This window comes from Manis pentadactyla, chromosome 8 (assembly GCF_030020395.1).
Source record: "Manis pentadactyla isolate mManPen7 chromosome 8, mManPen7.hap1, whole genome shotgun sequence".
NCBI lineage: Eukaryota > Metazoa > Chordata > Mammalia > Pholidota > Manidae > Manis > Manis pentadactyla.
The window spans coordinates 45,886,730-45,908,984 of NC_080026.1; the positions used below are offsets into that span (position 1 = coordinate 45,886,730).

The 22,255-nt window shown below is 36.8% G+C and overlaps 1 protein-coding gene across 6 annotated transcripts in view; it reads right to left on the reverse strand.

Annotated features, from left to right (window-relative positions):
* Positions 1-22,255, reverse strand: part of CLASP1 (cytoplasmic linker associated protein 1) — a 321,777-nt gene that overhangs the window by 290,846 nt on the left and 8,676 nt on the right. For all 6 annotated transcript variants that reach the window (XM_057505720.1, XM_057505716.1, XM_057505718.1 and 3 more), the window contains exon 3: positions 21,603-21,670. The gene's annotated coding sequence lies outside the window, so the exon portion shown is untranslated. The remainder of the gene's footprint in view (positions 1-21,602; positions 21,671-22,255) is intronic.

Genomic DNA, 22,255 nt, shown 5'->3' on the forward strand with positions numbered 1-22,255 from the left:
CAGGGATGATGATTTATTTAAAAAAAGACTGAACCTGTACCAACCAGCTTCTCAGATCACAAAGGTATGAAACTAGAAATAAATTACACAAAGAAAATGAAAAAGGCCACAAACACATGGAAGCTTAATAACATGCTCCTAAATACTCAATGGATCAATGACCAAATAAAAACAGAGATCAAGCAATATATGGAGACAAATAAGAACAAGAATTCAAAAAGCAAAATCTGTGGAATGCAGAGAAGGCGGTGCTAGGAGGGAAGTATACTGTAATACAGGCCTACCTCAGGAAAGACGAACAATCCCATATGAACAGTCTAAACTCACAATGGAAGAAACTAGAAAAAGAAGAACAAATGAGGCCCAAAGTCAGTAGAAGCAGGGACATAATAAAGATTAGAGAAGAAATAAAAAAAATCAAGAATAATAAAATAAAAAGAATCAATGAAAGCAGGAGCTGCTTCTTCAAGAAAATAAACAAAATAGATAAACCCCTAGCCAGACTTACAAGAAAAAAAGAGAGTCTATACACATAAACAGAATCAGAAATGAGAAACAAAAAATCACTACAGATACCACAGAAATACAAAGAATTATCAGAGAATACTATGAAAAACAATATGCTAACAAACTGGATAAACTACAAGAAATGGACAACTTTCTACAAAAATACAACCTTCCAAGGCTGACCAAGAAAGAAACAGAAAATCTAAACAGACCAATTACTAGCTATGAAATTGATTTAGTAATCAAAAAACTACCCAAGAACAAAAGTCCTGAACAAGATGGCTTTACCGCTAAATTTTATCAAACATTTAGTGAACATCTAATATCATCGTCCTTAAGTTTTCCAAAAAGTAGAAGAGGGAGGGAATACTTCAAAACTCATTCTATGAGGCCAGCATCACTCTAATACCAAAACCAGGCAAAGATACCACAAAAAAAGAAAATTACAGACCAATAACCCTGATGATACATAGACACAAAAATACTTAACAAAATATTAGCAAACTGAATTCAAAAATATATCAAAAACATCATCTACCATGATCAAGTAGGATTTATTCCAGGGATGCAAGAATAGTACAATATTAGAAAATCCATCAACTTCACACCCACCACATCAACAAAAAGGAGAAAAGCCACATGATCATCTCCATAGGTGACGGAAAAGCATTTGACAAAATTCAACATCCATTCATGATAAAAACTCCCAACAAAATGGGTACAGACAGCAAGTACCTCAACATAATAAAGGCCATATATGACAAACCCACTGTCAACACCATACTTAACAGCAAAAAGCTGAAAACCTTTCCTTTAAAGATTGGGAACGAGACAAGGATGCCCACTCTCCCCACTTTTATTAAACATAGTCCTGGAGGTCCTCACCACAGCAATTAGACAACACAAAGAAATAAAAGGCATCCATATTGGTAAGGAGGAAGTTAAACTGTCACTGTCTCCAGATGACATGATATTGTACATAAAAAACCCTAAAGAATCCACTCCAAAACTACTAAATCTAATATCTGAATTCAGCAAAATTACAGGATACAAAATTAATACACAGAAATCTGTGGCATTCCTATACACTAACGATAAGCTAGAAGAAAGAAAAATCATAAAAATGACTCAATTCACAATTGCATCAAAAAGAATAAAATAACTAGGAAGTGAAAGATCTATACTTTAAAAACTACAAGACACTCATGAGAGAAATTAAAGAAGATACCATAAGTGGAAACACATTCTGTGCTCATGGATAGGAAGAATTAACATTGTTAAAATGGCCATCTTGCCTAAAGCAATCTACAGATTCAATGCAATTTCTATCAAAATACCAACAGCATTCTTCAATGAGCTAGAGCAAATAGTTCTAAAATTCATATGGAACCACAAAAGACCCTGAATAGACAAAGCAATCCTGAGAAGGAAGAATAAAGCTGGGGGGATTATGCTCCCCAACTTCAAGCTCTACTACAAAGCCACGGTAATCAAGACAATTTGGTACTGGCACAAGAACACACCCATAGACCAATGGAACAGACTAGAGAGCCCAGATATAAACCCAACCATATATGGTCAATATATTATAAAGGAGCTATGGACATACAATGGGGAAATGACAGCCTTTTCAACGACTGGTGTTGGCAAAACTGGACAGCTACATGCAAGAGAATGAAACTGAATTATTTTTTAACCCCATACACAAAAAGTAAACTAGAAATGGCTCAAAGACATGAATGTAAGTCATGAAACCATAAAACTCTTAGAAGAAAACATAGGCAAAAATCTCTTGAATATAAACATGAGCAACTTCTTCCTGAATGCATCTACTGGAGCAAGGGAAACAAGAGCAAAAATGAACACATGGGACTACATCAAACTAAAAAGCTTCTGTATGGCAAAGGGATACCATCAGCAGTACAAAAAGGCATCCTACAGTATGGAAGAACATATTTGTAAATGACATTTCTGACAAGGAGTAAACATACAAACTATATGAAGAACTCACACACCTCAACACCCAAAAAGCAAATAACACAATTAAAAAGTGGGTGGAGGATATGAACAGACAGTTCTCCAAAGAAAAATTCAGATGGCCAACAGACACATGAAAAGATGCTCCACATCACTAATTAGCAGGGAAATGCAAATAAAAACCACGATGAGGTATCACCTCACACCAGTTAGGATGGCCAGGATCGAAAAGTCTAAGAACTACAAATGCTTAGGATGCAGAGAAAGGGAACCCTCCTACAGTGCTGGTGGGAATGTAAGCTAGTTCAACCATTGTGGAAAGCAATATGGAGGTTCCTCAAAAAGCTAAAAATAAAGAAGAAATTCAGATGGCCAACAGACACATGTAAAGATGCTCCACATCACTAATTATCAGTGAAATGCAAATTAAAACCATAATGAGATATCACCTTACACCAGTTAAGATGGCCAACATAGAAAAGAATGGGAACAAATGCTGGCGAGGATGTGGAGAAAAGGGAACCCTTCTACACCGCTGGTGGGAATGTAAACTAGTTCAACCACTGTGGAAAGCAGTATGGGGGTTCCTCAAAAAACTAAAAATAGAAATACCATTTGACCCAGGAATTCTACTCCTAGGAATTTACCGTAAGAATGCAGGAGCCCAGTTTGAAAAAGACATATGCACTCCTATGTTTATCGCAGCACTATTTATAATAGCCAAGAAATGGAAGCAACCTAAGTGTCCATCAGTAGTTGAATGGATAAAGAAGATGTATACACACACATGATGGAGTATTATTCAGCCATAGGAAGAAAACAAATCCTAACATTTGCAACAACATGGATGGAGCCAGAGGGTATTATGCTCAGTGAAATCAGCCAGGCGGAGAAAGACAAGTACCAAATGATTTCACTCATATGTGGAGTGTAAGAACAAAGCAAAAACTGAAGGAACAAAACAGCAGCAGACTCACAGAACCCAAGAGTGGACTAACAATTGCTAAAGGGAAAGGGACTGGGGCAGGGGAGGGAAGGGAGGGAGAAGGGGGAAAAGGGGCATTATGATTAGCACCATAAAGTAAGAGGTGGGGCAAAGGGAAGGCAGTATAGCACAGAGAAGACAAGTAGTGATTCTATAGCATCTTACTATGCTGATGGACAGTGATTGCAATGGGGTATGTGGTGGGGACTTGATAATGGGGGGAATCTAGTAATCACAGTGTTGCTCATGTAATTGTGTATTAATGATACTCCAAGAAAAAAGAAAATAGAAATACTATTTGACCTGGGAATCCCACTCCTTAGAATTTACCCAACGAATACAAGTTCTCAGATTCAAAAAGATATATGCACCCCTATGTTTATCACAGCACTATTTACAATAGCCAAGATATGGAAGCAACCTAAGTGTCCATCAGTAGATTAGTGGATAAAGAAGCTGTGGTACATATATACAATGGAATACTATTCAGCCATAAGAAAGAAACAAATCCTACCATTTGCAACAACATGGTTGGAGCTGGAGGATATTATGCTCAGTGAAATAAACCAGGTGGGGAAAGAGAAGTGCCAAATGATTTCCCTCATTTGTGGATTATAACAACGAAGCAAAACTGAAGTAACTAAACAGCAGCAGACTCACAGACTCCAAGAAGACACTAGTGCTTACCAAAGTGGAGGGGTGTGGGAGGGCGGGTGGAGAAGTTGGGAGGAGATTTAGGTGTATTATGTTTAGTATACATGGTATGATGGGTCACAGGGAAGACAGTGTAGCACAGAGAAAGCAAATAGTGAATCAGTGGCATTTTACTACACTAATGCACAGTGACTACAGTGGGGTATGTGTGGGGACTTGATAATATGAGTAAATGCAGTAACCACATTGTTTTTTCATGTGAAACCTTCATAAGAGTGTATATCAATAATACCTTAATAAAAAAATTTTTAATAGAAAAGCAGTTATTTAGAAATGTCAATTTTATTCATTCAAGAAGTGTAAGACCAAAACTAACAGAAATCAAAGACATTTCCTATATCTGCTGCGGACTTTTCTTTTCCCAACACAAAATGTTTAACATATACACAAGTCTAAAGTCAACATCATCATACCAAACTGTTACATTATCAAGGCAGTTACCCCACATAGAAGAGAATAAATTATACCTACCCAAGGAAGGGTCTTACACAAAGATGAGAAATCCCAGCAGAATACCAGATTAGGGAGAGAAGCCTCATCACAGCTAACATGAGACCAATATGCTGGCTCATCTAGGAGGGGATTTAAATTTTCACTCAATTTAGCATCACTTCTATTGAATTTTCACAGACCTTCATTTATAGTTTCACTGTCCTGGCCAAACAACATTTTTTCCATTTGTTTACTATATTAATGAAAAACAGACCACTAAACCTAAACAACTCCTTCCATGATTTTTAAGTAACAGCTATATTGAGATGTAATTCACATAACATTAAATTCACTCTTTTAAAGTGTATGTAACTCAGCAGTTTTTTATTATATTCACAAAGTTGTGCAACCATCACCACTATTTAATTTCATAACATTGTTATCAACTCAAAATGAAATCCCATCTCCTTTAGCACTCACTCTCCAAGCCTGTTGCCTAAACCCATGAAAACAAAAAATCTACTTTCTGACTGAATAGATTTGCCTATTCTGGACATTTCACATATATGGAGTCATAAAATATGTGGCCTTTCGCGTCTGGCTCCTTTCACTCCCCACACTATTTTCAAGGTTTATCCATGTCATAGCACTTATCAGAACTTCACTCCTTTTTATGACTAAATAATATTCTATCATATAAATATACCACATTTCATTCATACATTTATCCATTGATGGGTATTTGGGTTGTATCTTCTCTTTGGCTTTTATAAGTAATGCTGGTATGAACATTCCTGAACAGGTTTTGTATGGACATGTTTTCCATTTTCTTTGATATACAAATAGGAGTGTTAACTAGAATAAAGTGTATGATAACTGTCTTTTAATTCTGAAGAACTGCAAAACCTTTTCCCAAAGTGACTACACCACTGTACAAGTCCTACAAACATCATACAACAGTTTCATTTTCTCTATATCTACAGCCACACTGCCCATCTCTTTTATTACAGCCATCCTAGTGAGCGAGGAATGGCATCCACTGTGGTTTTGATTTGCATTCCCTCAGTGACTAAGAATGTCGAGCTTCTTTTCAGGGTCTTATGTTGGCCATTTGGACTTCTTTGGAGAAATGTCTCATCAAATCCTTTGCTTATTTTCAATTGAGTTGTCTTTTTATTGTTGACTGTTAGGAGTTCTATACATTCTGGATAAAAGTCCTTTATCAGATACACAATTTGCAAATATTTTTGTTTTCTATGGGGTGTGCTTCATTTTCCTGATGGTGTTATTTGAAACAAAGTTCTAAATTTTGATGAAGTTTGATTTAGTGACTTTTTTCTTTTGTTGCTTATTTTAAATGCCGTACCTAAAGAAAAATCACTGTCTGTTTTAACTGCAATATAAAAGAAAAAGAAACCACTGCCCAATCCAAGGTCATGAAGATTTACACCTATGTTTTCTTCTAAGAGTTCTATAGTTTCAGATCTTACACTTAGGTCTATGACTAATTTGAGTTCATTTATATACAGAGTGAGGAAAGGGTCCAAATTCATTCTTTTGCATGTGTCCCAGCACCATTTGTTGAAAAGACTATATTCTCCCTGGAGTTGTCTTCACACTCCTGTTGAAAATCAACTGACTATATATGGAAGAGCTTATTTCTGGACTTACATTTTATTCCTCTGATCTATATGTCTATACTTATGCCAGTACTAGACAGCTGGGATTACTATTGCTTTATAATAAGTTAGGAAAGACCTACATTATGAAAGACCTCTAACTTTGTTCCTCTTTTTCAAGACTATTTTGCCTATTCTTGGTCCCTTATATTTCCATGTGAATTTTAAAATCAGTTTGTCAATTTCTGCTAAATAGGCAGCTGAGATTTTAACAGGAACTATGTTGAATCTGCAGGAAAGGTTGGGGAGTATTGATATCTAAACAATACTGGTCATCCAATCCATAAACACAGGATGTCTTCCCATTAATTTAGATATTCAATTTCTTCCAAAGATGTTTTATAGTTTCTAGAATATAATTTTTACATTTTTTTACTCCAAGGTTGTTTTTAATGCTATTGTAAGTGGAAATTTTTTCTTACTTTCACTTTTGGACTATTCAATATAAGTGTATAGAATGCAACTGATTTTTATATATTGATATTACATCCTATAACTTTGCTGAACTCGTTTATTATTGCTAATAGTTTTATTTTGGATTCCTTAGGATATTCTATATACAATCTCATGTCATCTGCAAACAGATTGTTTTACTTCTTATCTGGATGCCTTTTATTTACTTTTCTGCCTCACTGCCCTGGTTAGAAATGCCAGTATAATGTTGAATAGAAGTGTCATAAAAGGATATCCTTGTCTTGTTCTTAATCTTGGAAAGAATGCATTCAATCTTTTGTCACAAATATGACATTAGCTGCAGGTTTTCATAAATGGCCTTCATCACACTGAAGAAATTCCCTTCTATTCCTAGTTTGTTAAGTGTTTTTATCATGAAAAGATGTTGGACTTGTCAAATGCTTTTCCCACAGCAATTAAGACAATAATAAGTTGTGCCCTTTATTCTATTAATATGGCATAGTACATTGACTTCCAGACATTAAACCAGTCTTTCATTCCTGCGGTAAATTCTATTCATCACATTGTACAGCCGACCCTTGAACAACACAAAGGGTAGGGGTATCAACTCCCTACCCCACACAGTGGAAAACCTTAACTTCTGATGCCCCAAAAACTTAATTACTAATAGCCTACTCTTGACTGGAATCAACATAAACAATCAATTAACAACTATTTTGTGTATGGTATATACTCTATTCTCATAATAAAGTAAGCTAGAGAAAAGAAAATGTTTTTTCAAATTCTCACAAATCGCCGATAAATTTTCAGTATATATGTATTTTTTATTTTATCATTAATATACAATTACATAAGCAACATTATGGTTACTAGATTCTGCCCATTATCAAGTTCCCACCAGATACCCCATTACAGTCACTGTCCATCAGCATAGTAAGAATCACTACTTGTCTTCTCTGTGCTATACTGCCTTCCCCATGCACCCCCGCTATATTATGTGTACGAATCGTAATGCCCCTTATTCCCCCTCTCCCACCCATCCCACCCACCCCCATCCCCAGTCCCTTTCCCTGTGGCAACTGTTAGTCCATTCTTGGGTTCTGTGAGTCTGCTGCTGTTTTCTTGCTATTCCACAGATGAGTGAAATCATTTGGTACTTGTCTTTCTCCACCTGGCTTATTTCACTTAGCATAATATCCTCTGACTCCATTCATGTTGTTGCAAATGGTAGGATTTGTTTTCTTCTTATGGCTGACTAATACTCCATTGTGCATATGTACCACATCTTCTTTATCCATCCATCTGCTGATGGACACTTAGGTTGCTTCCATTTCTTGGCTATTGTAAATAGTGCTGCAATAAACATAGGGGGCATATGTCTTTTTGAGACTGGGAAATTGCATCCTTGGGATAAATTCCTAGGAGTGGAATTCCTGGGTCATATGATATTTCTATTTTTAGTATTTTGAGAAACCTCCATAGTGCTTTCCACAATGGTTGAACTACTTTACATTCCCACCAGCAGTGTAGGAGGGTTCCCCTTTCTCCACATATTCGCCAGCATTTTTTGTTCCTATTCTTTTCTATGTTGGCCACCGTAAGTGGCGTGAAGTGATATATCATTGTGGTTTTAATTTGCATTTCCCTGAGAATTAGTAATGTGGAGCGTCTGTTCACCATACGAATTTCTTCTTTGGAGAAATGCCTATTTCCTTCTCCCATGTTTTAATAGGGTTATTTACTTTTTGGGTGTTGAGGTGTATGAGTTCTTTAGATATTTTGGATGTTAAACCCTTGTCAGATATGTCTTTTACAAATGTATTCTCCCATACTGTAGGATGTCTTTCTGTTCTGCAGATAGTGTTCTTTGCTGTGCAGAAGCTTTTTAGCATCCTGTCATCCCATTTGTTCATTTTTTATTTTGTTTCCCTTGCCCGAGGAGTACCGTTCAGGAAAAAGTTGCTCATGTTTATATTCAAGAGATTTTTGCCTATGTTTTCTTCTAAGAGTTTTATGGTTTCATGACTTACACTCAGATCTTTCATCCATTTTCAGTTTACTCTTGTGTATGTGGTTAGACAATAATCCACTTTCATTCTCTTGCATATAGTTGTCCAGTTTTACCAACACCAGCTGTTGAAGAGGCTGTCATTTCCCCATTGTATATCCATGGCTCCTTTATCATATATTAATTAACCACATATGGTTGGGTTTATATGCAGGCTCTCTAGTCTGTTCCTTTGGTCTATGGGCCTGTTCTTGTGCCAGTACCAAATTGTCTTGATTGCTGTGGCTTTGTAGAGGACGCTGAAGTCAGGGAATGTAACTCCCCCACTTTATATTTCCTTCTCAGGATTGCTTTGGCTCTTCGGGGTCTTTTGTGGTTTCATATGAATTTTAGAACTATTTACTCTAGTTCCTTGAAGAATGCTGTTGGCATTTTGATAGGGATTGAATTGAATCTATACATCACTTTAGGCAGGATGGCCATTTTGACAATACTGATTCTTCCGATACATGAGCACGAGATGTGTTTCCATTTATTGGTTTCTTCTTTAATTTCTCTCGTGAGTGTGTTGTAGTTTTCTGAGTATAAGTCTTTCACTTCCTTGGTTAGGTTTATTCCTAGATATTTTATTCTTTTTGATGCAACTGTGAATGGAACTGTTTTTCCTGATTTCTCTTTCTGCTAGTTCATTGTTAGTATATAGCAATACAACAGATTTCTGTGTATTAATTTTGTCCCACAAATTTGCTGAATTCAGATATTAGATCTAGTAGTTTTGGAGTGGATTCTTTAGGGTTTTCTATGTACAATATCATGTCATATGCGAACAGGGACAGTCTGACTTCTTCCTTGCCAATCTGGATGCCTTTTAGAACTCTGTTGAATAAAAGTGGGGAGAGTGGGCATCCTTTTCTTGTTCCCAATCTTAGAGGAAAAGCTTTCAACTTCACACTGTTAAGCATAATGTTGGCTGCAGGTTTGTCATATATGGCCTTTATTATGTTGAGGTACTTGGCATCGATACCCATTTTGTTGAGAGATTTTATCATGAATGGATGTTGAATTTTGTCGAATGCTTTTTCAGCATCTATGGAGATAATCATGTGGTTTTAGTCCTTCTTTTTCTTGATGTGGTGGATGATATTGATGGATTTTCGAATGTTGTACCATCCTTGCATCCCTGGGATGAATCACACTTGATTATGGTGTATGATCCTCTTGGTGCATTTTTGAATTCGGTTTGCAAATATTTTCTTGAGTATTTTTGCATCTATGTTCATCAGGGATATTGGTCTGTAGTTTTCTTTCTTTGTGATGTCTTTGCTTGGTTTTGGTATTAGAGTGATGCTGGCTTCATAGGATGTGTTTGGAAGTGTTCCTTCCTCTTCTATTTTCTTGAAAACTTTAAGGAGAGTGGGTATTATGTCTTATCTAACTGTCTGAGAAAATTCAGCGGTGAATCCATCTGGTCCGGGGACTTTGTTCTTGGGTAGTTTTTTGATTACCGATTCAATTTCACTGCTGGTAACTGGTCTGTTTAGAAGTTCTGTTTCTTCCTGGGTTAGTCTTGGAAGGTTGTATTTTTATAGAAAGTCGTCCATTTCTTCTAGGTTATCCAGTTTGTTTCTATATAATTTTTCATAGTATTCTCTCATAATTCTTTGTCTGTCTGTGGTGTCCATAGTGATTTTTCCTTTCTCACTTTTGATTCTGTTTATGTGTATAGACTTCTTTTTTCTTAATAAGTCTGGCTGGGGGTTTATCTATTTTGTTTATTTTCTCAAAGAATCAGCTCCTGTTTTCATTGATTCTCTCTACTGCTTTATTCTTCTCGATTTTATTTATTTATGCTTTAATCTTAATTATGTCCCTGTTTATACTGACTTTGGGCCTCATTTGTTCTTCCTTTTCCATTTTTGTTAATTTTGAGTTGAGACTGTTCATTTGGGATTGTTTTTTCCTCAGGTAGGCGTGTATTGCAACATACTTCCCTCTTAGCTTGGCCTTCGCTGTGTCCCACAGATTTTGCGGTGTTGAATTACTGTTGTCATTTGTCTCCATATATTGCTTGATCTCTGTTTTTATTTGGTCATTGATCCATTGATTATTTAGGAGCATGTTATTAAGCCTCCATGTGTTTGTGGCCTTTTTCATTTTCTTTGTGTAATTTATTTCTAGTTTCATACCTTTGTGATCTGAGAAGCTGGTTGGTACAATCTGAATCTTTTTTAATTTACTGAGGCTCTTTTTGTGGCCTAGTATATGAGCTATTCTTGAAAATGTTCCATATGCACTTGAGAAGAATGTGTATCCTATTGCTTTTGGATGGAGTGTTTGTAGATGTCCATTAAGTCCATCTGTTCTAATTCATTGTTCAGTGCCTCTATCTCTTTACTTATTTTCTGTTTGGTTGATCTGTCCTTTGGAGTGAGTGTTGTGTTCAAGTCTCCTAAAATGAATGCAATGCAATTCTATTTCCTCCTTTAATTCTGTTAGTATTTGTTTCACATATGTAGGTGCTCCTGTGTTGGGTGCACAGATATTTATAATAGTTATATCCTCTTGTTGGACTGACCTCTTTATCATTATGTAATGTCCTTCGTTGTCTCGTTACTTTCTTTGTTTTGAAGTCTATTTTGTCAGATACAAGTACTACAACTCCTGCTTTTTTCTCCCTACTAATTGCATGAAATATCCTTTTCCATCCCTTTACTTTCAGTCTGTGTATGTCTTTGGGTTTGAAGTGAGTCTCTTGTAGGCAGCATACAGACGTGTCTTGTTTTTTTATCCATCCTAGTACTCTATGTCTTTTGATTGGTGCATTCAGACCATTTATCTTAAGGGTGATTATCGACCGATAGGTATGTACTTATTGCCATTGCAGGCTTTAGATTCGTGGTTACCAAAGGTTCTATGGTAATTCCCTTGCTATTTCACAGTCTAATTTAACTCACTTTGTATGCTATTACAAACACAAACTAAAGGTTATTTTTTCCCCTCCTTTTTCTTCCTTCTCCATTTTTTATATATTTGGTATCATATTCTGTACTCTTTGTCTATGCCTTGATTGACTTTGGTGGTAGTTCATTTGATTTTTCATCTGCTTAATAATTAATTGTTCTACTTTGCTGTCATTTTATTTCCCCTGGTGACAGCTATTTAGCCTTAGGAATACTTCCATCTGTAGCAGTCCCTCCAAAATGCACTGTAGAGGTGGTTCGTGGGATATAAATTCTCTGAGCTTTTGCTTATCTGAAAACTGTTTAATCCCTCCTTCAAATTTAAATAACCTTGCCAGGTAGAGCATTCTTGGCTCAAGGCCCTTCTGTTTCATTGCATTAGATATATGAGGCCACTCCCTTCTGGCCTGTAAGGTTTCTGTTGAGAAGTCTGATGATAGCCTAATGGGTTTTCCTTTATAGGTGATCATTTTTCTCTCTAGCTGGTTTTTACAAGTCTGTCTTTATCCTTGATCTTTGCCATTTTAATTTTTATATGTCTTGATTGGGTCTCTTGTGTTGGGAGATCTGTGCACCTCCATGGCCTGAGAGACTATCTCCTTCCCCAGATTGGGGATGTTTTCAGCAATTACCTCCTCAATGACACTTTCTATCCCTGTTTCTCTCTGTTCTTCTTCTGGTTCCCCTATAATGTGAATATTGGTCCATATGGATTGGTCACACAGTTCTCTCAATATCCTTTCATTCTTAAGAGATCCTTTTTTCTCTCAGGGCCTCACCTTCTTTGTATTGCTCTTCTCTAATTTCCATTCCGTTTACCATCTCTTCTACTACATCTAATCTGCTTTTAAATCCCTCCATTGTATGTTTCATTTCAGATATGGAATTTCTTAATGATTGAATCTCTGTCCTAAATTCATCCCTGAGTTCTTGAATTTTTTTCTGTACCTCCATGAGCATGTTTATGATTTTTATTTTGTACTCTCTTTCAGGCAGATTGATGAGTTCAGTTTCATTTGGCACTTTTTCTCGGGTTTGATATTGGTCTGAACCAGGTTTCTCTGATGTTTCATATTTCTATGTGGCGCCCTCTAGTGCCCAGAAACTCTAGTCTCTGGAGCTACTCAGCCCCTGGAGTGAGGTTGGGGGTCACAGGGGAGTGGCACTGGTGCCTGATGGGAGGAAAGATCTGTTTCCTGATTCCTGGCTTCAGTGCCTGTCTCCAGTGTCAGAGCCAGTGGGCCGAGCACACAGGTGTAACCCTCTGTGCTTTACGTCTTTAGCTGTTGTAGGGGGGCCTCCCTCTGGCTGGCCTCATGCCAGCACAGTGACTTCAGGTTTGCAAACCAGTGCAAGCAGCCCAAGAGGAAGGAGCAGCAGGCTGTGTGTCACATTGGGGAGCCTCAGAGCTGAGTAGCCAGCCACGGGGATGGAGAGCCTGAAGCTCCTCTAAGTTCTCAACCTGCTGGGTAGAGCATGCCCAGACAACCTTGTCCACCTATGCGTTCTCCCCAGCAGCAAAGTCTGTGCAATGCCCACCCCATCACCAACCCTCTCACTCCTAGGAAGCCTCTCAGACTGCCCACCTTTCCTTTGTCCCAGAGTAGCCAGATGTGGATCCCCGCCCTCCACAAACAGCTGGAATCTCAGTCTCTGAAGCACTCCACATGTCCCAACTCCCCAACCCCACCAACCTCCAGAGCACCACATAATGTAGGTTTGTGCTCCAAAGCATATCTCCAGTGCTGAGTGTTCAGCAGTCTTAGGCTTCCACCCCCTCCCTGCTCTGTTTCTCTTCCTCCTGCTGGCGATCTGGGGCAGGGGAAGGGCTTGGGTCCCGTGGGATCAAGGCTTTGGTTCATTACCGTTTTGTGAGGTCTGCTCTATTCTCCAGGTGTATGCAGTCTGGTGCAGCCTTCTTTCCTGTTGCTGTTTTAGGATTAGTTGTATTAACTATATTTTCTTATAGTATGTGGTTTTGAGAGGAGTTCTCTTTCTCACCTCTCATGCCGCCATCTTGAATCAATCTCTCCAAATTTTCAATAGATTTATTGAAAAACATCTGTGTAGAAATGGGCCCATGCAGTTCAAACCCTTCTTGTTCAATGGTCAACTGTATAATCCTTCTGATACAGTGCTAGACTCAGTTTGCTGGTATTTGTTGAAAACTTTCAGCATCTATATTCATAAAGTATACTGGCCTGTAATTTTCTTTTCTTGTGTTACCTTTGTATGATTTTGTTAATAGAGTAATAACACCATCAAAGGATGAACTGCAAAGCATTCCATCCTCCTCTTTATTTTGAATTTGTGAAAAATTCACAGTTTGGTGGATTTGACAGAATCACCTAATGTGAAGTCATCTGAGCCTGGACTCTTTTTATGGCATGTTTTTTGGCTTTAATTCTATCTCTTTACTTGTTGGTCTAGATTTTCTGTTTTTTCTTGAGTCAATCTCAGTAGTGTCTTTCTAGGTATGCCTACATTTCATCTAGGTTGTTTAATTTGTTGGAATAGAACTGTTCCTTGTATTTCTTTATAATGCTTCTTATTCTGATAAAATCAATAGTAACATCCTCTCTTTCACTCCTGATTCTATTATTTGAGTCTTGTTCCTGTTTTTCTTGAGCAGTCTAGCTTAAGGTTTGTCAATTTTGTTTATCTTTTCAATTTTTGGTCTATTGACTTCCTCTACTTTTTTTCTCTACTTCATTTCTTTCTTATCTAGTCTTTATATTTTTAACCTTTCTTCTGCTTGCATTCTGGCTTAGTTTGTTTTTCTCTTACTAATTTCTAAAGATAGAACTTCAGGTTACTGATTTAAGATCTTCTTTTTTAACATTTAAAACTGTAACTTTTCCTCTGAACACTGCCTTTGCTGTACACCCTAAGTTACGTTATGTTGTTTTATTTTTTGCATGAAGCACAGCAGGCACTCAATAAACATTTACTGTTGAACTATGAGTGAACAGCAGAGTTTTTTTTTAATTGTGGTAAAACATACGTAAGATTTATGATTTTAACCACTTTTAAGTATACAGTTCAGCAGCATGAAATACCTTTACATACTGTGCAACCATAACTACCATGGTGCATTATGTTTTTGTTTTCAAACATCAGAATATTTTCTAATTTTCTTTGTGACTTCCTCTTTTACCCATTGGTGATTCAGGAGTGTGTCAATTTTCCCAATTTCCCTCTGTTACTGATGTCTAATAGCATTTCACTTTGGTGAGATAAAAGAGAACATACTTTTAAGTTTACTGAGTCTTGTTTAATGGCATAACATATGATCTCTACTGGAGAATGTTCCACATGCACTTGAGAACAACATGTATTCTATTATTATTAGGTGCAGTGTTCTGTACATGTCTGTCCCTTAATGATTAAGGACTCTGTCTGCATCTAGACCATGTTTAAGAAAAAAAATTGTCAATGATCTAAACTTAAATTTTTCATGTTATCCCCAGTTTTCATACCATTTACTCCATGTTATATATCAAGTCTCCCCTTCAAAATTAAAAATCCCAGTTTCTAGCACCATATTAAGAGATGGTTTCTAAGAGTGAGGCCTGCTAAAAAAGTAAGCAGAAAACTTCATACATACCCTCATGAGATGTTCTAGGAGGTTCTGAAACATGAAATCCCCAGACATAGGTGAATAAGGGGAGAGTACAGCATCTGATATGTCATTTGATAGCATGACAGCTGACATGGCCATCCCAAATTTCTCAAGGGAATTGGGTTACACCCAGTTGAAAAAAAAATCCTATTAAGTTCTGGTTATTCAATGTGAAGAAAGGAGTAAGAAGGCTTGGGATATAAAAGCAGGAGAGTAGTCTGTTCCTGAATAAAACTGTAAAGTGATACAGCAGCACTTTAAAGTTTGGCCTTCATTTCAATGTACAATAAGCATGGCTACTTCACATTTGAAACAGCACTTTCCAATTCACTAAGTGATTATTCAAATACAACTTCCTTTATCCCCCAGCTAAACCTCTATAAGATTGTTATTACCATGCCTATTTTCAGGAGAGGAAACAGATTCAGAAGCAGAGTGACTTCCAGGGTCACACATCAACTATGAAACAGAACCAAGATTTGAACCTGTGCTATTAATGACAAATCCAGGGCTATTTCCACCAAGTCACAGGGGCTGCTTCTCACCAATACACACAGGTCTCTGAGTACTTTAGACATGTATATATGACTTGGAAAAAAGATATACAAGAGAGGATATATCCACCATACTGAATGTTCCCAAAATATGAGCAGAAGATCCTCAACAGAGAGGCGACGTGTACCCGGCACCACACTACACACTGAGCAAGCGCTCCATAAAGAGCAAATGCAGGGGAAGAACCACAGGCATTCCCATAACAAACCCGAGGAGAGTGACTGGCAATCAGAGGGCTCAGTTCCTTCCACAGACACCAACAGCAAGCCAAAGGAATGATCAAAATAGGAAAAAGAGAGAGAAAAAAGGGTTAATGCATAAACCTTCAGGGGAAACTAACTGAAAAGTAAACAGAAATTCTCTGCACTATTTTTGCAACTGCATGTGGAACTATAATTATTCCAAAATGAAAAGAAGAAAAAAGTGAAAGGATGCAAATGATGTGGACAGGGTCTTGGTCCCAGTCTCCCGAGTTCACTGAATACCTAAGCCTGCCTAATCTGCCAGGCATTGCCTTCAAGTTCTACACTTGCTCAGGTGAGAAAGACAAGTGAACAATCTATTTCAACACTGCCAGTAAGGTGCTTTTCTTTAAGGCTATCTGCTTCTCTGGTGACTCCTTAGTGAACAGGGACAGGGAAACGAACCTTAGGGCACCCTTGGCAAAGCTCTGTCCTGGGCATGCATAGGCACAGAAGCACAGGCTTTGCTCACCGTCCCCTACTGCCCAAACCGTCCCCTTTGCTGCTTCCATTCCTTGCTCCAGCATGATTCATACTGAAAATACAGAAGCTGATGGACTGGGAAAACCTAGTCACAGAGCCTTCAGTGATATGAATGGAAACCTGTGCTTGCTGAAGAAAGAGAACTGAACTGAGGGCTTCAGAGACTCATTTATTCATTGAACAGATGAATCTGATCTTCCTAGGTTTAACTTCAAATCTTTCAATGCAACATTAAGTGAGCTGGCAGAGGAAAAGAATTTGGAACATCAGCTGAACAAAGACCAACCACTGAAAAAAAAAACTTCATATATTGTTTCCTACCCACCCCACTGAAACCATATTTCAAGTACACTGACTATAAATCTGTACTTCACTAAGCTTACATATAAAGTTGGGGAAATTTTGCTGTACTTCTCAGATCAACTATAACAAAACACTGCTATCTAAAATGACATTTTTACAGTCATAGTTGATGGATTCAGGAAAAAAGTTCAAAAAGATCTGTACCTTATCTATGCTAGTATATACTAAACTGCACATACAAATGCTGTTTCCAAAACGAGTTTTGACTGCTTCAAAATTTTTCAAACACTGACTTATTCTTTCCTATTCATCACTAACATGGTTTTTTTTAATACCAAAGGCCTAGCCCTCATTCTAGTCACACGTTTAAACAAAAAGATCACTTAAGAATGTAACTGTGCATAATAAAATACACTTAAATACACTGCCGATGGAAATAAAATTCATAACTACCTTAGACAATCTTTAAACATCTATCAGTAACCTTTAAATATATGTTTTGATCCAACAAATCCAACATAAGAATTCATCTAAGGAAATAATTCATCAAGTATATTAAAATGCATACATAAAGTTCTTCACTGCAGCTGTTCATGAAAATAATTTTAAGGATCATAACTCTAAATGTTTAAAAAACATGGAATTGGGGAAGAAATCATAGTACAATCCAAACAAGAACATACTATGCAGTCACTGAAAAGAATAGTAAAAGTATGTTCTTATTGGCCTCCAAAGAATCTACAATCAGTTTAGTTTAAAAAAGCAAACTAGGAAACATCATGCTTATGATGTCATTTTTGTTTATAAAACAAAAGGTAGTCACTTTTATTTTAAATGCATAGGAAACACATGAAGGAAATACACCAAAACAACACTATATTTTCTACAATGAAAATGCACTATGTATGTATGTATGTATGTATGTATGTGTGTGTGTGTATACACACTTTTTTAAAACATTTTAAAAACAACAGTGGTACTAACAGAGCAATGCTGCAGGATATCCACACACACACACACTGCCTTGTAAATGCAGAGTATCTGGGAAATCATTTAAGAAACTATAATTGCTGGTTGCCTCTGAAAATGAGATGTGGAAGAATGAGAAAAGGGTGGAGGAAAACTTCTATTTCACCCAATAGAGGTGTACGTTTTAAACTTTTTAACCATGTACATATTATCTATTCAAAGGAAGTACACATTTGAAAACATTGAAAAAAATGTTAACAGTCTTTCTAGTTAAACCATACTGTATCGAGTAAATACCAGAAAGTTGTTTGTAAAGTCAAATAAAACTGTAATCCTGAAACCACAGGCATCATCAGTTACTACAACAAGAATTGAAAACTGTACAAAGAGCTGGTTATTCAGCAAAGTGTCCATCTCTGGTACTCATCTCTAGAAGGCAGCACTGGTAACACCTATAAGGAAACAGAGCTTATTTCTGAACCTCACCTGGCCATGGAATTCTTGCAAAGTTAAAAACAGGAAAGCAAAGACAAGAACCCAACTCATGTTTGAACACTGTACTATAGCCATATTTTAGTTCAAAAATGGCATGGGATAAGACAGGGTCCTATGCTTTTACAAAATTATATGTTTGATTGTATTAACCATAACATTCTCATATATTGCAGGCTGGGTTTTGTTAAAAACTTCAAAGGTGGGTAATATGGCAATATCTCTCAAAAGAAAGACAAACAACTTTCAACACAAAACATTAACTTACCAGAATTTTATTTACATACATGCAAAATACATTGTTACAGGATTATCCTTTGTAACATTGTTTATAAATGCAAAAGACTAGAAAAAACTGTTCCTCAATAATAGAAGGTAAATTATGGTATGTCACACAAAGGCATGCTAGTCAACCATACTCTTCATTTAAAAAATGAGGAAGGCTTTTCATGTACTGAAAGAATGATCTCCAAGATACATCAAGTTAAAAAAGAAAAAAAAAGCAAATGCAGGGTCAATAGTAAACAGGATAGAAGGAAAATTTTAATTTTAAATCATGTAGATGTATGTTCAAAAAATAAATTTTTATAATAAAAAAAGTAATGCATTTAACTAGCAGTTCTATTTCTCTCTTACAGATAAATTAAACAAGATCAGAAGAATCTTCATATATAACTACAACAGATTTAAATTCACTCATAATAAAAAGGAAACACAAGAATATCCCCTAGGTATCTTTTCAAAAACATCTTACAGCCAATATGCATGTAATAAGCTTGTGACTACAGTAAGAATTATACAATTTCAATAACGCCATCACTATCAAGAAGCAATCGCAATAGCAACCAGTCTCCCAAAAGCACAATGTCTAACCACCCCACCTCAAAATCCCAAAATTGAATCACTGATCAGTTGATGATTCAAGTGAAGTTCTGAAAACAGAAGAGGTCCTGATTTTATATAGACCTACAGCTCCCTGCAAGATATTAAACAGCCTTCTCTCAGCAAGGGTGATTTCTTAGCTCTTGTCTGTGGCCACTTCACAAAATTAGACCATGGCATTAATATGGCCAAGACGGAGGCTCCATGTCCCATAGTCACATGCAAGGTCCCCAGCCAACACAGCTCTCTTGTTAAGTGGAAGGCAACAAGGAGGTCCCTAGTTCAGGACCTCATATCCTTCAGGTCAGAACAGGAAGAGGGCGCATGGCTTCCCCACCCAGACCATACAGGGCAACCCTCCCCTTCACCTCCGCACAGCAGCACACCTAAGCAGGAATCACAGCCACCTCCTCCCTTGTCTAGTTGCCTTCTTAGGGTGGAGCTCTTTGGGAACAGGGCTGAGAGCCTCTCTGTCCTCAGGCACAGTAGTGAGGCTGTTGAATGAAGATTCTGACGTAGGTACTTTGTGTGTTCATTCCCCACTAGTCACCCACGATACACCCTAGAATAACTCTACTCTAACGGCCACAGTTCTCATCAAAGGCTCTGTGTTTTTAGGTCCACTTCCCATTAATGCTTATACACAGCCTTTCTGCATGCCCTCTGCTAGATCCAAAAGAGGTCAAGTACTCAAATGATTATGAAATGTTCCATATCTTCCAGAGCTTAATCATTATTTCCTGACTCCAGAAAATTATTGCTGTATAATTCAGCTATGTATTGTTTCTGTTTCTTTTTCCGAATACATGCTTCTTGGGCAATTTCAGAAATCGACTCCAAGTTCTGAAAATAATGAGAGAAAGGGAAGCTTTTCCCATTATCTTCACTTTAAAAATGCAGTCACAGGCCACAGGTAATCTACGAGGCATGCCAATCACTACCAATAAGTAAAATCAATCAGCATTAGGCTAAAATGCCACACCTATTAGCCCCAATCAGCTCCACAAAGGGTAATGTGGCATTGACAGCGCTCTTTTTAAAGGACCATCCTCCTGAGAATAGGGTCCCATGTCTGGAGAGTGATACAGTAAGTGATAAAAACACTTCTTGAGTCAAACTTTGTGTATATAGACATAGCTATATACTACCCCTCATAAATAAATATACTTATTTATGGGGAAGTTATGCGTAACTTCCCCATAAATAGGGCCAGACATAGTAGAAGAAAAGAGCATCTTTCCTTCTTACTTTCCCCAGCATAAACCATTTTTCCTCCTAGGATAGTTCAAGCTCTTGCTGAATCACTTTGGTGGCTTACAATTATCTTGAAAGCATATGAAATACTGAATTTGCTCTGGCTTCTCTGATTTACATTGCTTGGAACTGGAAAATATAGGAATAAAATAATTCCTTTCTTTGTTTTCACTATTAATAATAAGGATATGTTAAAACAAACAATAGATTAATAACCAGTATCATCTCCTATGATAAAGTGTTTATAAAACAAGATACTAAGAAATACCTACTTAGGAATCAAAACCTACTGGAAAACAAAACACCAGAGACTGAGCCTTCCCTTCATGGACATCTGGACGGTAGATTACAAAGTGGACTCCCAAAGGCAATCTGATCACTTCGGGCAAGTAACACTAGATTCTACTCAACACTGAAGAGAGGGATGGAGGGAAATCTGCTAATATGGACCCAGAGAGAAAGATCTTCACTAGTTAACTTTTGGGATTTCTAGGCAAAAAAGAATTTTCTAATGATACTTGATTTTTTGTTAGAAAATACACTTTTATGACAAAGTCACAATTTTTGTCAAAAATGAAAAGGTAAGGTGTCTAAACATACAAAATCACTCCTAAAATAAATCACCCCAATTTAAAACTCATAACCTTAAATAACAAGTAAAAAACTTTTTAGTTATCCATGAAATGAACCCCATCTTATGCAACTGGAGGTTTGTCCAAATATCTTACATCACATACAAAAACATTAGTTATGTATTTGAAAGACCTAGATACTACTATCAATCCTCACATTTGGGAAAATGGCTTAAAAGGACCTGAATTAAAAATCTTGGAGAACTTTATAATATACTGATCAACTCTCTTTAAAGGAGAATTTTCTGCAATCACTCAAATATATTCACAAAGGTCTACATTTAGCTTTACAGTTCAGTCAATAAAAGCCAAGCACATCACTTGCATGGTACTAGACTGGGCACTAGAATGAGGAGGGGACAAAAGAGGACTATAAATTGGGAAACAAAAAAATATAATACATACCCTACTCTGAAGGTCCTTACCATCTGTTTTGAAACACAAATCACTTAAAAGTAACTATACAAAATTAAAAGAAATGAAGGAACTCACATTTACTAAGTATCTCTCATATGTCAAGCAGCAAAGCTGTAACACACACAAACATCCATGTATCCCATCTGAAGGAAAGAAATAAAGGTGGGGAAGTGTTAAAATGGTGCAGCCATTATGGAAAAGTTTGGCAGTTCCTCAAAAAGCTAAACACAGAATTACCACATGATCCAGTAATTCTACTCTTAAGTATATAGCCAAAAGAATTAAAAACAGAGTTGCAAACTGAAATTTGTAAACCAATGTACACTGCAGCATTATTTACAATAGTCAAAAAGTATAAACAACCCAAGTTCCGTTAACAGATGGATAAACAAAATGTAGTATATCCATACAATGGGTATTTAATTCAGCAATTAAAAAGGAATAACAGTCTGATAAAGTTACAATGTGAATGACTCTTGAAAATATTAAGCTAAGTGAAATAAACCAGTCACAAAAGGACAAATATTGTATGATTCAATTTATATGAAAACTAAAATAGTCAAATTCATAGAGTCCACAAGTAGACTAAGAGTTAACCAGGAACTGAGTGAAAGGAAAGAATGGGATTTATTACTTAACAGTTACAGAGTTTCTGTTTGGAGTGACGGAAAAGATTCCAAAGCAGACTGTGATGATGCTTGCACAACAGTGTGAATGTGCTTAATGCC